Genomic DNA, 16,782 nt, shown 5'->3' with positions numbered 1-16,782 from the left:
GTCTGCAAATAGAGACAATTTGACTTCCTCCTTTCCTAGTTGAATATCCTTTATTTCTTTTTCTTTCCTGATTGCTCTGGCTAGAACTTCCAATACTATATTGAATACGAGTGGTGAGAGAGGGCATCCTTGTCTAGTGCCAGATTTCAAAGGGAATTTTTCCAGTTTTTGCCCGTTCACTATGATATTGTCTGTGGGTTTGTCATAAATAGCTTTTATTATTTTGAGATACATTCCATTAATACCTAGTTTATTGAGAGGTTTTAGCATAAAGGGCCATTGCAATTTGTCAAAGGCCTTCTCTTTATCTATTGAGATAATCATGTTGTTTTTGTCTTTGGTTCTGTTTATGTGGTGAATTATGTTTATAGACTTGTGTATGTTGAACCAGACTTCCATCCCTGGGATGAAGCCTCCTTGATCGTGATGGATAAGCTTTTTCATGGGCTGTTGCAATTGGTTTGCCAGCATTTTATTGAGGATTTTTGCATCTATGTTCATCATGGATATTGGCCTGAAGTTTTCTTTTCTTGTTGATTCTCTGCCAGGTTTTGGTATCTGGATGATGTTGGTCTCATAAAATGTGTTGGGGAGGATTCCCTCTTTTTTTTTGTTTGGAATAGTTTCAGAAGGAGTGATACCAGCTCCTCTTTGTATGTCTGGTGGGATTCGGCTGTGAGTCCATCTGGACCTGGGCTTTTTATGGTTGGTAGGTTATTAATTGCTGCCTCAACTTCAGCCCTTGTTATTGGTCTATTCAGGGTTTCAACTTATTCCTCGTTTAGGCTTGGGAGGGTACAAGTTTCTAGGAATTTATCCATTTCTTACAGGTTAACTGGTTTATGTGTATAGAGTTCTTCATGGTAATCTCTGATGGTAGTTTGTATTTCTGTGGAATCTGTGGTGATATCCCCATTATCGTTTTTTATTGCATCTATTTGATTCTTCTCTCTTTTCTTTTTTATTAATCTGGCTAGTGGTCTACTTTATTGATCTTTTCAAAAAACCCGCTCCTAGATTTATTGATTTTTTGAAGGGTTTTTTATGTCTCGCTCTCTTTCAGTTCTGCTCTGATCTTAGTTATTTTTTGTGTTCTGCTAGCTTTTGAGTGCTTTTGATCTTGCTCCTCTAGCTCTTTCAATTTTGATGATAGGATGTCAATTTTATATCTTTTCTTGCTTCTCATGTGGGCATTTATTCCTATATATTTTCCTCTAGACAGTGCTTTAAATGTGTCCCAGAGATTCTGGTATGTGTGTCTTCATTCTCATTGGCTTCGAAGAACATCTTTATATCCACCTTCATTTCATTGTTTATCCAGTCAACATTCAATAGCCAGTTGTTCAGTTTCCATGAAGTTGTGCAGTTCTGAATTATTTTCTAAATCCTGAGTTCTAATTTGATTGCACTGTGGTCTTAGAGACTGTTATGATTTCCATTCTTTTGCATTTGCTGAGGAGTGATATACTTCCAATTAGGTGGTCAGTTTTAGAGTAGGTGTGATGTGGTGCTGAGAAGAATGTATATTCTGTGGATTTGGGGTGGAGAGTTCTGTAGATGTCTGTTAGGTTTCCTTAGTCCAGATCTGAGTTCAAGTCCTGGATATCCTTGTTAATTTTCTGTCTCATTGATCTGTCTAATATTGACAGTGGAGTATTAAAGTTTCCCCCTATTAATGTGTGGGAGTCTAAAAGTCTCCTGGTAAGTCATTAAGAACTTGCTTTATGTATCTGGGTGCTCCTGTATTGGGTGCATATATATTTAGGATACTTAGCTCTTCTTGTTGGATTGATTCTTTTACCATTTTGTAATGCCCCTCTTTGTCTCTTTTGATTTTTGTTGGTTTAAAGTCTATTTTATGAGAGACTAGGATTGCAACTCCTACTTTTTTTTGCTCTCCATTTGCTTGGTAAATCTTTCTCCATCCCTTTATTTTGAGCCTGTGTGTATCCTTGCATGTGAGATGGGTTTCCTGGATACAGCACACTGATGGGTTTTGGCTTTTTATCCAATTTGCCAGTCTGTGTCTTTTGATTGGGGCATTTAGCCAATTTACATTTAGTGTTAGTATTATTATGTGTGAATTTGATCTTGCCATTTTGATGCTAGCTGGTTGTTTTGCCTTTTAGTTGATGCGGTTTCTTCATTGTGTAGATCCTCTTTACCATTTGGTATGTTTTTGGAGTGGCTGGTATTGGTTGTTCCTTTCTATGTTTAGTGCTTCTTTCAGAAGCTCTTATAAAGCAGGCCTGATGTTGATGAAATCTCTGAGTAATTTTTCATAAAGGATTTTATTTCTCCTTTGCTTATGAAACTTAGTTTGGCTGAATGTGAAATTCTAGGATGAAAGTTCTTTTCTTTAAGGATGTTGAATATTGTTCCCCATTCTCTTCTGGCTTGTAGGGTTTCTGCTGAGAGATCCGCTGTGAGTCTGATGGGCCTCCCTTTGTGGGTAACCCGACCTTTCTCTCTGGCTGCCCTTAGCATTTTCTCCTTCATTTCAACCCTGGTGAATCTGATGATCATGTGCCTTGGAGTTGCTCTTCTTGAGGAATATCTTTGTGGTGTTCTCTGTATTTTCTGGACTTAAATATTGGCCTGCCTTGCTAGGTTGAGGAAGTTTTCCTGGATAATATGCTGAAGAGTGTTTTCCAGCTTGTATTCATTCTCTCTGTCACGTTCAGGTACATCTATCAAACGTAGATTAGGTCTTTTCACATAATCCAATATTTCTTGGAGGCTTTGTTTATTTCTTTTTACTCTTTTTTCTCTAATCTTGCCTTCTCATCTTATTTTATTGAGTTGATCTTTGACCTCTGATATCCTTTCTTCTGCTTGGTTAATTCAGCTATTGAAACTTGTGTATGCTTTGTGAAGTTCTCATGTTGTGTTTTTCAGCTCCATCAAGTCATTTACATTCCTCTTTAAGCTGTTTATTCTCATTAGCATCTCATCTAAACTTTTCTCTAGGTTTTTTGTTTCTTTGCATTGGGTTAGAACCTGTTCTTTTAGCTCTGAGAAGTTTGTTATTACCCATTTTCTGAAGCCTGCTTCTGTCAATTTATCAGACTCATTCTCCATCCAGCTTTGTTTACTCGCTGGTGAGTTGTGATCCCTTGGAGGAAGAGAGGCATTCTGGATTTGGGTGTTTTCATCCTTTTTGTACTGATTTCTTCCCATCTTTGTGGATTTATCTATCTGTGGTCTTTGTAGTTGGTGACTTTCAGATGGGGTCTCTGAGTGGACATCCTTTTTGTTGATATTGAAGTTATTTTTTTTCTGTTTTTTTAGTTTTCCTTCTAACAAACAGGACCCTCTGCTGTTGGACTGCTAGAGGGCCACTCCAGAACCTGCTTTCCTGGGAATCACTTGCAGTGGCTAGAACAGTAAGTGTTGCTGCCAGTTTCTTCTTCTGTTATCTTTGTCTCAGAAGGATACCCTCCAGATGGTAGCCTGAGCTCTCCTTAATGAGGTGTTACTTTGGATATACAGGAGTCTGGGAGCTGCTTGAGGAGACAGTCTATCCCTTATAGGAGCTCTAGTGCTTAGCTGTGAGCTCTGTGGTGCCATTCAGAGCTGCTGTGCAGGTACGTTTAAGTCTGTTGCAGCAGAACTCATAATCGCCTTTTTCTCCAGGTGCTCTGTCCTGGGAAGGTGGGACTTTGTTTATAAGTTCCTGATGTGCTGCTGCCTTTTTTCAGGGATGCCCTGCCCAGTGAGGGGGTAGCCTAGTCACAGTCTGCCAGCAGATGCGTTGCTGAGCTGCTGTGGGCTCTGCCCAGCTGCTGTGTGAACTTCTTTGTGGTTTTGTTTATAGAGGTATGGTTAGAACTGCCTCAGTAATGGAAGTCTGCCTCAGTAATGGCAGGCTGTCTCTGTAGTGGCAGACTGCCTTGGTAATGGTGGATTGCTTTGGTAATGGTGGCCTGTCTTTGTAATGGCAGACTGCCTCAGTAATGGTGGATTGCCTTGATAAAGGTGGACAGCCTCTGTAATGGTGGACTGCCTCAGTAGTGGTGGACTGCCTTAGTAATGGCAGATGCCCTTCCCCCAACAGAGCTGGACCATCCCTGGTCCAGCTGTGCTTGCTGTGAAACTCTCAGTGCAGAGCATTTCAGATTGCTAGTCTTTGTGGGGTGGGACTGGCCAAGCCAGATCACCTGGCTCCCTATTTCAGCCCCCTTTTTTTCAGTTGAATGGGCAACTCTGTCTCCCAGGCATTCCAGGTGACAGTTGAAAAGGTGCCTAGATTTGTGTGAGTTTTTGTGCAGAGTCCTACTGTACTGGCTGAAACACCTGCGCTGGAGACTTGTGACACCTCTCCACCCAGGAATCTCCTGGTCTGTGGGCAGTAAAAATTCGTTTGGGAATGCAGTGATCACTCACCCTCTGTGTTTTTGCTGGGAACTGCAATTCAGAGCTGTTCCTATTCAGCCATCTTGTCCCTTGGTTCAATTAGTAATTTTAAATTGAGACATGAAGAATTAATGGGACTTAGCTTGGCAGAGGGTTGATGCTGAGAATATTATGCTGAGACCATAATATTTTTAACATTCATTGCATCTCTTAGCCATTATGTCACAGCAATACTGTTTGGGGATTTTGCCTCTCTTTCAGGATACATGCATATTGGACTAAATCACATTAGTAATTCCATACCCCTTGTCACACCTGGCATACTTCTGGTGACAGTGATTTGTTGAACAACAGAGACCCCATGACTTAAATTGGCTCAGTCAAATTGAGGGCAAGAAATATTGTTTCATGGCTAGGGCAAAGACTCACTCTCTCTTCAACCAGACATGAACAAGGAAGCATGTTGCCACATTCTGCTAACAGCCATCTCATGCCTGTGAGAACAATCTAGTTCAGGATGAAACAGAGGCTGTGGATGCACAACAGGGAGCATAGAGAGCTGGGCCTTGGATTATGTTAATGAGGCAATGCATCTGCAAGTTCTGATGCCTGACCTGTCTCAGAGAAGCAGGGAGAGGAAGAATGTTCCAGACAGAACTAGTGAGGAAGGCCCACATATTTGAGGAACATGAGACTGGTGTGGCTGGATCATTAACTTGGGAAAGAGTTTCCTGAGACAAAGATGAAGCAGTGAGGAGAAACCAAATCATACAGGGTTTGTAGATCATGCTGAGTATCAATTATGAACTTAATCTCTGGAATCAAGCAAACCTGGGATCACCCAGCTCTATTTCCAGCTGGGTGATTTTGGAAATGCTACTTAATCTTCTCTCTAAAGCTCAGTTTCCTCTCATATAAAAGGATGCTATGGAGTATCTTTTTCATTGTATTGTTGGGAAAATTAAATGAAGTATTGCAAATAACTTAGCACCATAGGAGCTCAAAAAATGAAACAAAAAGCTATGACTATTATACTTGCTACTATCATTATTATTTTAGAGCAGAATTAATGTGAGATGATATTAACTATTATGATTTTGGACTTTCTGAAAGGTTGAGCAGAAGGCATCATGGTCAGATTTTCATTTGACAAACTTCCCTTAGGCTGCAAAGTGAATAATGCATTAGAGTGGGGCAAGTAAAGAGGCAGGGAGATTGGATAGAAGGAGATATTGACTATTTCAGGCAAAGATGTTGGAGGTTTGCACTAATGAAGAGATGATAAAGATGTAGTAAAATAGATTAGAGTTACTTAGGACGTAGAATTGCAGAATTTGGTAACTGAATATGAGGATTGAGGTAGAGGGAAGACACAAAGATAACTCTTAAATTTCAGACTTGGTGCATTTATTAAGCCAGGGAGCCTGGTAGGAGAAACAGGCTGTGTGTGAGTACCTGGGGAGATGGGTGGGTGGAGTAGATAACTTTCATTTTAAATATGATAATTTTGAGTTACCTGTGAGCCTTCTAGGGCAGGGTTCCACAATTCCTGGGCCACAAACCGGTACTGGATTGTGTATTGCTAGGCACTTGGCTACATAGCAGGAAGTGAGCAGCAGGTGAGTGAGCGAAGCTTTATCTGTATTTAAGCTGCTCCCCATCACTTGCATTATCATCTGAGCTCTGCCTCCTGTCAGCTCAGAGGGAGCATTCAATTCCCATAGGAGCAATAATCCTATTGTGAACAGTGTATGCTAGGGATCTAGGTTGCATGCTCCTTATGAGAATCTCATGCCTGATGATCTGTCACTGTGTCCCCTCACCTCCAGATGGGTCCTCCCAGTTGCAGGAAAAGCAGCTCAGGGCTCCTATGGATTCTAGCTTATGGTGAGTTGTATAATTATTTCATTATATATTACAATTTAATAATAATAGAAAGTGCACAGTAAATATAATGAGCTTGAATCATCCTGAAAACATCCCACCTGACCTAGTCTGTGGAAAAATCGTCTTCCACAAAACCAGTTCCCAGTGCCAAAAAGGTGGGGACTGCTGATCTAGGGGAAATTCTGAGTCAGCGGTTGCATATATATGTCTAGACTTTAGAAGTAAGATCTGGTCTAGTGATATAATTTTGTCTGTCAATACATAAATGATCAACACTGGACACATAGAAGTGGATAAAAATCAGGAGGAGAAAAACATCCAGGACTGACCCTAGAGGCAGTATAAAGATTGAAGGCCAGTCAGTGAATCAGAAGCAGTGAATTTGGATGCAGATAATCAGACTAATTAAGACTGACTTGAATAATAAAAGGTTATGTAACGAAAAAGCCCAATGGAAACACTGGCTTCAGAGTTGATTTGATTCAGCAGTTTAATGATGCCATACATTTTTCAATTTCTGGGCACTCCCTTATGTGGTATTAGCTTCCTCCTAAGGCTGACTCCTTTACCTAGTTGTGAGATGGTTGTCTACAGTTTCCAAGACTAATATCCCTTTTCTACACTGAGAAAGGAGAGTCTGATTGTTGATGTCTCAGTGGAAGGAGAAAGCTTTTCTCTTGGAAACTTCTAGTGAAGCCTTTCTTTATGTTGACCAGAAGTGGGTCACATACCCCGCTCTGAAACAAAATTTTCTAAGCCTCAGAATGCAATTATGCTGATGAATGTGAAGCACATACAACCACACAAATATCAAGAAAGGAGTCAAGTTCCGATTGACAGTGAAGCCCAAAACCCCAATATCTAGACAATACTGGTTTTGTTAGGAAAACGAAGTTTCTTGTCCTCTGAGGTGGCAATCACAATGCCCACTAGAATCAAGCAGTAGAGCAGACTGGGAGATGGCTTGTGATTGGAGAAGGAAATAAGGAGAACACAATGCTTTGTGTTCCAGGATGGAAGGAGTGGTCTGCTGAGACAGACACTGCTGAGAGTCCAAGCAAGGCGAGAAGAGAAAGGGAATGTTAGCTGGTGAGCTTAGTAGGTTGGGAAGCCTCATAGGGAGCAAAGGGAGGTAACATAATGGAGTCAGAGAGTGTAGATTGACCACTTTAAGAGAAGCTGGGTAAAAAGGAATAATGTGTGGTGGAGGGAGCTTTTTGTTTACTTGTTTATATGCTCATTTTGAAGATAGTAGAAATTTTAGCACACTCAAAATCTTATTGACACAATCTAGTTTAAAGGGAGAGACTTTATATGAGTGGGGCAACATGCTTTTGAATATTACAATGTGCAACATTGCTGGATCAGTATCCCTTAACATTCCATCAGATTCCATCATGACATGGTAAATTTTTAGTTTTGAATATGGTAAGTTTGAGTTACCTGTCAGCCCATCTAGGACATAATTTTGACAGTCAACACATAAACAGCCAACACTAGAGAAATGGGGATGGATAAAAATTGGGAAGAGAAAAATAACCAGGACTGACCCTAGAGGAAGTGTAGATTCTGAGGTAGAGGGAAGAGACAAATTGTCTTAACATTCTGGTTGACCGATTCCATTATATCAGTAAGTATCCTTCATCATAGCAAAGATATTTGTCTGAGAGGTGCGTGAAGAGTTCAAGAATCCGATGTGTGCTGTGGCACACCTGTTTTCAAGAGGTAAGAGGGATGGGCTCCTGGACCTGGAGGGAGGGATTGCCTTTGGGTAGCAGGCCTGCCTCCTCCACTGCGATGAGATGAAAAGGGAATGAGTTTGACCATGCACAGTTGAGGAGCGGAGCTCTCACTGGTGATTCATATTTTATCTAAACAAGGAGGTGTCTGCTGCTGAGTGATGAGACAGAAAGGAATTCAGAGGTTTGAGAAACATGGAGCAGTTTTGCAATTATCTTGGCAGAGGATATGGGAATAAGATGGCCAGAGAAATACAATAGGATTATTAGGCAGTGAGGCCATCGTGGAAGAAGTTGAAGACTTTGAATTTATAGAGGTAGTGATTTTCTTCAGCCATATTTAGCTGCCCATGTTAAGGAATGAGGAAGTTGAATAGTCAGATTTGAATAGTCAGATTTGTTAGGATTTAAGGAAAAGAGAGGTCAATAGGATATGAGAAATAACTAAGAAGAATGACTTAAATGGAAGGCCCCACAATCTGAGCTTGATATGAGAAAGTAAAAGCAGAATAGGCTAAAAGATTTGGAGAAAATAGGGAGTCCACTGGTGGAGGTCTCACTATGGCTAGAAAATAGTTGCTAACTAAATCAGTACCACTGCAAGAGGGAAGGATGAGCAGAAAGATTGGAAAACAAAGAGAATCTAAATTAGTGATTTTGGCTATAGAGAACTTTCAGTTATTGACATATTCTATGTGTGACTCTCAGAGATTGACTTGAGTGAGGTGGTGGCAAAGTACATGGGAGATGAGGAAAGTCAGAACTGAGATGAACTGGTTGCTAAAGGGGCAGCTTTGGATGTTGAAGTTCCCAAAGATGATGGCAGGAGACAGATGCAAAGATTTCAAGGGCATATCACCAAGGCTGGCCCTGAGTAACATAACAAAAATGCAAAGATTACTGAATCCAAAGTCCAGAGAGCTGAGTTTTCATCCCATCTCAGTCACTAACTATCAGTATGACTTTGGGAAAGTTGCTAAATGCCTCCAGGTCTTAGTTTGGTCATCGAACATGAGGGAACTGCTTGGCTAAGCCTGCTTCTGAGAACAGAGATGCTGCTATTCTATGATTGTATTACATCCACCTGTTGGGGTTTGAGTGAACCATACACTCCTTCTCTCAAGGTTTTGGCAGATTGGAAAATAAACATAAGAATATGAAACCAAAATAATAGCTTCATTACTAGTAAAGCTGGAATGTAGAATGCAGCTTGGCCCAGGTCCAAAAGATTCTTCTTAGTCCTTGTGCCCTGAATTGCATTTGCAGACCTAGTCTTGGCAAAGCAGCTGGACAAGTGTTTAACCCTGCAGGGGCAGGCCTTTCCCCAACAGGCTCACAGTGGGGGGACAGATAGGCACTTGTAGCTGCAGGCAGACCATCTCTTTAAAGAGAGGAGGGCAAAACCAATAAAACAGACCACACATGGGCAGTGGTTGCTGACACATTGTCCCCTGCCTGATAGAGGAAAAGTTTGCTCCTAGATTTGATTGATTTTCCTCCATAAGAAGAATAAATGAAAGGAGGAAAGAAGGATAAAACGTTTCTTTCCATCAACACCAACTTAATGGAAGTGTGATAAGAACTTAGAGAAAAGAAAAAAAAAAAAACACTTCCTCCTTTACAGTACCCAGGCTAGCAACTCAAAATAGTTTTAATTTAGATTTATGCAGTTGTACATATATGTGAGAAATATGCAGAATTAACATGGAGAGAAAGTTCCTTAAATGGTGACAGGGTTCCAAGAACACTTTTCCATAGTTTTACAAATGTTCCATTTGTAACTTGGATTCAAGTCAGAATTACAAGGTTTCTAAGCAACATAACTAGAGAAAGCAAATGGGGCTTTAGTCATTTTAAAATAAATTAAAATAAACAGATTCCATGTTACTCTAACTGCCCAGATCAGCTGAGGCACAGATCACATCTCTGGTGACCCACTTTGGTGCCCTTAACAACTGCAACAATCACAATGAAAACCGGCTGCAAGGAAGTGAGAAGCAAATGCAAGGTGAGTGTTTGATCGTAGTTTTTTGACCACCTCCTCTCAATGATACTCTGTTAAGCTGACATCTTTGCTCCTCTGAAACTTTAATAGGAGGATTAAAGCAACAGCCAAATGGATGATAAATCCTAGAACAATGACAGTTACTCCTGAATACTGGGGAAGGCTGCACAGACCCTGCTTTGCTCATGGAAGTAGGCTAGCAATTGTTTATTTTTTTTTTGAAATGGAGTTTCACTCTGTCATCTAGGCTGGAGAGCAGTGGCACAATCTCAGCTCACTGCAGCCTCCACCTCCCAAGTTCAAGCGATTCTCCTGTCTCAGCCTCCCAAGTAGCTGGGACTACAGGCACATGCTTACCATGCCTGGCTAATTTTTTGTATTTTTAGTAGAGACAGAGTTTCACCATGTTAGTCAGGATGGTCTCAATCTCCTGACCTCGTGATCCACTAAGGCTTTTCAGCCCACCAAAGTTCTCCTGTTCTGTGTGTTGAAAAGCCTTAGTTAGTTGCCTGAACAGGGCAGAACAGCAACTTTGGCCAGCCGGTGCTGGGGCTGCAGCATAGATCTAGGCGGAAGCACTGGTTGACGCCGAGAAAGCCAAAAAACCCATGGGATGGAGCTCCCCCCCCGCCCCAGTAAGAAGGGAAACAGAATGTAGGGAAACAGCCCAAGCAGCAGGATGGGTCCCCATGCCACACAAAGCCCAACAGGCCAAAAAACTCTCACTCCAGAGTTGTGCACCTAGAAAGTCAGTTAGAGAGCAACCAGGAAGGATCCAGCTCAGCGGTCGGAAGGGAAGCCACCACTGCAGAAGCCAGCCTAATTTTCCTGAGTAAATAAAACACATAGCAGCTCCACTGAATCTGTGGCAGCCTAGCAGCCTCTGTAGGCAGACAAAGGAAAGGCCACCTCCCCAAGCAGCTACCTGAGATCAAAACTGTATAAATCCAAGAGATAGGGAGAAACCAGTGTGAGTAGAATGAAACCATCAAAAACCAGAACATCTCTCCCCCACCACAAGATTACAACTCCTCACCAGCAAGTGAACAAAGCAGGATGTAGAAGAAATTTGACAAATTGACAGAAGCAGGCTTCAGAAGGTGGGTAACAATAAACTTCTGAGTTAAAGGAACATGTTCTATCCCAATGCAAAGAAACTAAAAACCTTGAAAAAAAGACGAAATACTAACTAGAATAACCAGCTTAGAGAAGAACATAAACTACTTGATGGAGCTGAAAAACAGAGCACAAGAACTTCATGGAGCATACACAAGTTTCAATAGCCAAATAGGTCAAGGAGAAGAAAGTATATCAAAGATAGATGATCAACTCAATGAAATAAAACAAGAAAGCAAGACAAGAGAACAAAGAGTGAAAAGAAATGAACAAAGCCTTACATAAATATGGGATTATGTAAAAAGACCTAATCTATGCCACTTCGGTGTACCTGAAGATGAAGGGGAGAATGAATCCAAGCTGGAAAACACTCTTCAGGATATTATCCAGGAGAAATTCCCCAACCTAGCAAGGCAGGCCGACATTCAAATACAGGAAATACAGAGAACACCATGATATTCCTCTAGAAGAGCAACCCGAAGGCCCATAATCATCAGGTTCACCAGGGTTAAAACAAAGGAAAAAGTACTAGGGGCAGCCAGAGAGAAAGGTCGTGTCACCTGCAAAGGGAAGCACATCAGACTCACAGCAGATCTCTTGGCAGAAACCTTATAAGCCAGAAGAGAGTGGGGACCAATATTCAACATCCTTAAAGAAAAGAACTTACAACCTAGAGTTTCATATTCAGCCAAACTAAGCTTCATAAGTGAAGGAGAAATGAAATCCTTTATGGAGAAGCAATTGCTGCGAGATTTTGTTACTACCAGACCTGTAAGAGCTCCTAAACACAGAAAGGGAAAACCAGTACCAGCCACTACAAAAAAGAACCAAATGATAAAGACCAATGATGCAATGAAGAAATTACACCAATCAAAGGGCAAAACAACCAACCAGCAATAAAATGGCAGGGTCAAATTCACACATAACAATATTAACATTAAATGTAAATGGACTAAATGCCCCCAATCAAAACACACAGACTGGCAAATTGGATAAAAAGCTAAGAACCATCAGTGTGCTACATTCAGGAGACCCATCTCATGTGCAAAGACACACATAGACTCAAAATAAAGGGATGGAAGAAGATTTACCAAGCAAATGGAGAACAACAACAACAACAACAAAAAAGCAGGGGTGGCAATCCTAGTCTCTGATAAAGCGGACTTTAAACCAACAAATATCAAGAGATAATGAAGGTCACTACATAATGGTAAAAGGATCAATGTAACAAGGAGAGCTAGCGATCCTAAATATATACACACCCAAAACAGAAGCACCTAGATACTTAATGCAAGTCCTTAATGACCTACAAAAAGCCTTAGACTCCAGCACAATAATAGTGGGAGATTTTAACACTCCACTGTCAATATTAGACAGGTCAACAAGACAGAAAATCAAAAAGGAAATCCAGGACTTGAATGCAGATCTTGACCAAGCAAACTTAATAGACATTTACAGAACTCTTAACCCCAAATCCACAGAATATACATTCTTCTCAGCACCACATCACACTTACTCTAAAATCAACCACATAATTGGAAGTAAATCACTCCTCAGCAAATGCAAAAGAATGGAAATCAGATGGCTGAATAGGAACAGCTCCAGAGTGTAGTTCCCAGTGAGAGTGGCACAGAGGGTACATGTTCACCACATTTCCAGATAAGTTTTCACTGCCCACAGATCAGGAGATTCACAGGTCAAAAAGCACCAGCATGGCGGTTTCAGCCAGTGCCACGTCAGCACACAGAATCACACACAAATCTGGGCTCTCTTTTCAGTTGGCACCTGGGATGCCTGGGAGACAGAGCCACCCATTCAACTGAAAGGGAAGAGGCTAAGACGGGAAGCCAGGGGATATGGCTTGGCAGGTACCACCCCCACAAGACAAGCAATCTGAAATGCTCTGGATTGAGCGTTTTGCAGCAAGTGCAGCTGGACCCAGGACTGTCCAGCTCAGGACGGGGAAAGGGAGTCCCCCATTACTGAGGCAGTCCTCCACTACCGAGACATTTCACACAGCAGCAGAGCAGAGCTCACAGCAGCTCAGTAATACCTCTGCTGGCAGACTGTGAGTAGACCACTTGGTGTGAACAGGGCATCTATTTAAAAAAGGCAGCAGCACAACAGGGACTTACAAATAAAGCCAACCTTCCCAGGACAGAGCACCTGGGAAATCAGGAGGTTATGAGTTCAGCTGCAGCAGACTTAAACATACCTGCCCAGCAGCTCTGCATGGAGCAGTGGAGCTCCCAGCGCAGCACTTGAGGATAGCAGAGGAAGAAACCTGCAGCAACCCTTGCTGTTCTGCAACCCCCATGGGCAATCCCCAGGCAAGTAGGGTCTGGAGTGGACCTCCAGCAGTCCTGCAGCAGAGGAGCCTGACTGTTAGAAGGAAAACTAAGAAGCAGAAAGAAATAGCTTCAACATCAATAAAAAGGACATCCACTGAGAGACCCCATCCGAAAGTCACCAACTACAAAGACCACAGGTAGATAAAACCACTAAATGGGAAGAAACCAGCGCAAAAAGGAGGAAAACACCAAAAACCAGAATGTCTCTCCTCCTGCAAGGGATCACAACTCCTCACTAGCTAGGGATCAAAGATGGATGGAGAATGAATCTGATGAATTGACAGAAAGAGGCTTCAGAAGGTGAAGAGCTAAAACTTCTCAGAGGTAAAAGAACATGTTCTAACCCAATGCAAAGAAACCAAGAACCTAGAAAAAAGTTTAGATGAGATGCTAACTAGGATAAATAGCTTTGAGAAGAATATAAATGACTTGATGGAGCTGAAAAACACAGCAAGAGAACTTTGCAAAGCATACACAAGTTTCAATAGCTGAATTGACCAAGCAGAAGTAAGGATATCAGAGATTGAAGATCAACTCAATGAAATAAAGTGAGAGGCAAGAATAGAGAAAAAAGAGTGAAAAGAAATGAACAAAGCCTCCAAGAAATATGGAATTATGTGAAAAGACCTAATCTATGTTTGATAGGTGTACCTGAATGTGACAGAATGAATTCAAGCTGGAAAACACTCTTCAGGATATTATCCAGGAGAACTCCCCAACCTAGCAAGGCAGGCCAATAGTCAAGTCCAAGAAATACAGAGAACACCACAAAGATATTCCTCAAGAAGAGCAACCCCAAGGCACATAATCGTCAGATTCACCAGGGTTGAAATGAAGGAAAAAATGCTAAGGGCAGCAAGAGAGAAAGGTTGGGTTACCCACAAAGGGAAGCACATCAGACTCAGAGCGGATATTTCAGCAGAAACTCTACAAGCCAGAAGAGAGTGGGGACCAATATTCAACATTCTTAGAGAAAAGAACTTTCAACCTAGAATTTCATATCCAGCCAAACTAAGCTTCATAAGCAAAGGAGAAAGAAAATGCTGTATGGACAAGCAATTGCTGAGAGATTTCATCACCACCACCAGGCCTACCTTACAAGAGCTCCTGAAAGAAGCACTAAACAAGGAAAGGAATAATCCATACTTGCCACTCCAAAAACATACCAAATGGTAAAGACCATCGATACAATGAAGAAAATGTGTCAACTAATGGGCAAAACAACCAGCTAGCATCAAAATGGCAGGATCAAATTCACACGTAACAATATTAACCTTAAATGTAAATGGACTAAATGCCCCAATCAAAAGATACAGACTGGCAAATTGGATAAAAAGTCAATACCAAAGGGTGTGTTGTATTCAGAAAACCCATCTCACATGCAAGGACACACATAGGTTAAAAATAAAGGGATGAGGGAAGATTTATCAAGCAAATGGAGAGCAAAAGAAAAAAAAGCAGGAGTTGCAATCCTAGTCTCTGATAAAATAGACTTTAAACAAAGAAAGATCAAAAGAGACAAAGAATGGCATTACATAATGGTAAAGGATCAATGCATCAAGATCAATCCTAAATATATATGCACCCAACGCAGGAGCATCCAGGTTCATAAAGCAAGTTCTTAATGACCTACAAAGAGACTTAGACTCCCACAGAGTAATAGTGGGAGACTTTAACACTCCACTGTCAATATTAGATCAACAAGACAGAAAATTAACAAGGAGATCCAGGACTTGAACTCAGATCTGGACCAAGTGGACCTAATAGACATCTACAGAAATCTCCGCCCCAAATCCACAGAATATACATGCTTCTCAGCACTACATCACACCTACTCTAAAATTGACCACATAATTAGAAGTAAATCACTCCTCAGCAAATGCAAAAGAATGGGAATCATAACAAACAGTCTCTCAGACCACAGTACAATCAAATTAGAGCTCAGAATTAAGAAACTAACTCAGACGGCACAACTTCATGGAAACTGAACAACTGGCTCCTGAATGTCAACTGGATAAACAATGAAATGAAGACAAAAATAAAGATGTTTTTTGAAAAAAATGAGAACAAAGACACAACATACCAGAATCTCTGGGATGCATTTAAAGCACTGTCTAGAGGGAAATTTATAGCAAGAAATGCCCACATGAGAAGTGAGGAGAGATCTAAAATCAACACCCTATCATCAAAATTGAAAGAGCTAGAGGAGCAAGATCAAAAAAACTCAAAAGGTAGCAGAAGACAAGAAATAACTAAGATCAGAGCAGAACTGAAGGAGACATAAAAAGCCCTTCAAAAAATCAATAAATCCAGGAGCTGATTTTTTGAAAAGATCAATAAAATAGACAGACCACTAACCAGACTAATAAAAAAGAAAAGGGAGAAGAATCAAATAGATGCAATAAAAAATTATAAAGGGGATATCACCACTGACTCCACAGAAATACAAATTACAATTAGAGACTACTACAAACAACTCTATGCACATAAACCATTAAACCTGGAAGAAATGGATACATTCCTGGAAACTTGCACCCTCCCAAACCTAAACCAGGAAGAAGTTGAATCCCTAAATAGACCAATAACAAGGGCTGAAGTTGAGGCAGCAATTAATAGCCTACCAACTAAAAAAAGCCCAGGTCCAGACAGGTTTATAGCCGAACTCTACCAGATGTACAAAGAGGAGCTGATATCAATCCTTCTGAAACTATTCCAAGAAATACAAAAAGAGGGAATCCTCCCCAACTCATTTTATGACACCAACATCATCCTAACACCAAAACTGGGCAGAGATACAATCAAAAAAGAAAACTTCAGGCCAATATCCATGGTGAACATTGATGCAAAAATCTTCAATAAAATACTGGCAAACAGAATGCAACAGCAAATCAAAAAGCTTATTCATCATGATCAAGTAGGCTTCATCCTGGGGATGCAAGGCTGGTTCAACATATGCAAGTCTATAAATGTAATCCGTCACATAAGCAGAACCAAAGATAAAAACCACATGGTTATCTCAATAGATGCAGAAAAGGCCTTCAACAAATTCAACAGCCCTTTATGCTAAAAACTCTCAATAAACTAGGTATTGATGCAATGTATCACAAAATAATAAATGCTATTTACCACAAATCCACAGCCAATATCATACTGAACAGGTAAAACCTGGAAGCATTCCCTTTGAAATCTGGCACAAGACAAGGATGCCCTCTCTCACCACTCCTATTCAACATAATATTGGAAGTTCTAGCCAGAGCAATCAGGCAAGAAAAAGAAATAAAGGGTATTCAGTTAGGAAAAGAGGAAGCCAAATTGTCTCTATTTGCAG

The 16,782-nt window shown here is 40.9% G+C and overlaps 1 long non-coding RNA gene across 2 annotated transcripts in view; it reads left to right on the top strand.

Annotated features, from left to right (window-relative positions):
* LOC144577416 (uncharacterized) overlaps nucleotides 1-16,782 on the top strand; it is a 187,730-nt gene that overhangs the window by 103,334 nt on the left and 67,614 nt on the right. Inside the window, exons 3-4 of one of the 2 annotated variants that reach the window (XR_013521239.1) lie at nucleotides 3,292-3,386; nucleotides 6,186-9,591. This is a non-coding gene — a long non-coding RNA (uncharacterized LOC144577416). Of the gene's footprint in view, nucleotides 1-3,291; nucleotides 3,387-6,185; nucleotides 9,592-16,782 lie in introns of those variants that run through there. The other variant, XR_013521238.1, reaches the window with a different exon arrangement.

The sequence above is a fragment of the Callithrix jacchus genome, chromosome 8, assembly GCF_049354715.1.
Source record: "Callithrix jacchus isolate 240 chromosome 8, calJac240_pri, whole genome shotgun sequence".
Lineage (NCBI taxonomy): Eukaryota > Metazoa > Chordata > Mammalia > Primates > Cebidae > Callithrix > Callithrix jacchus.
This window is presented reverse-complemented; position numbering and strand designations above follow the sequence as displayed.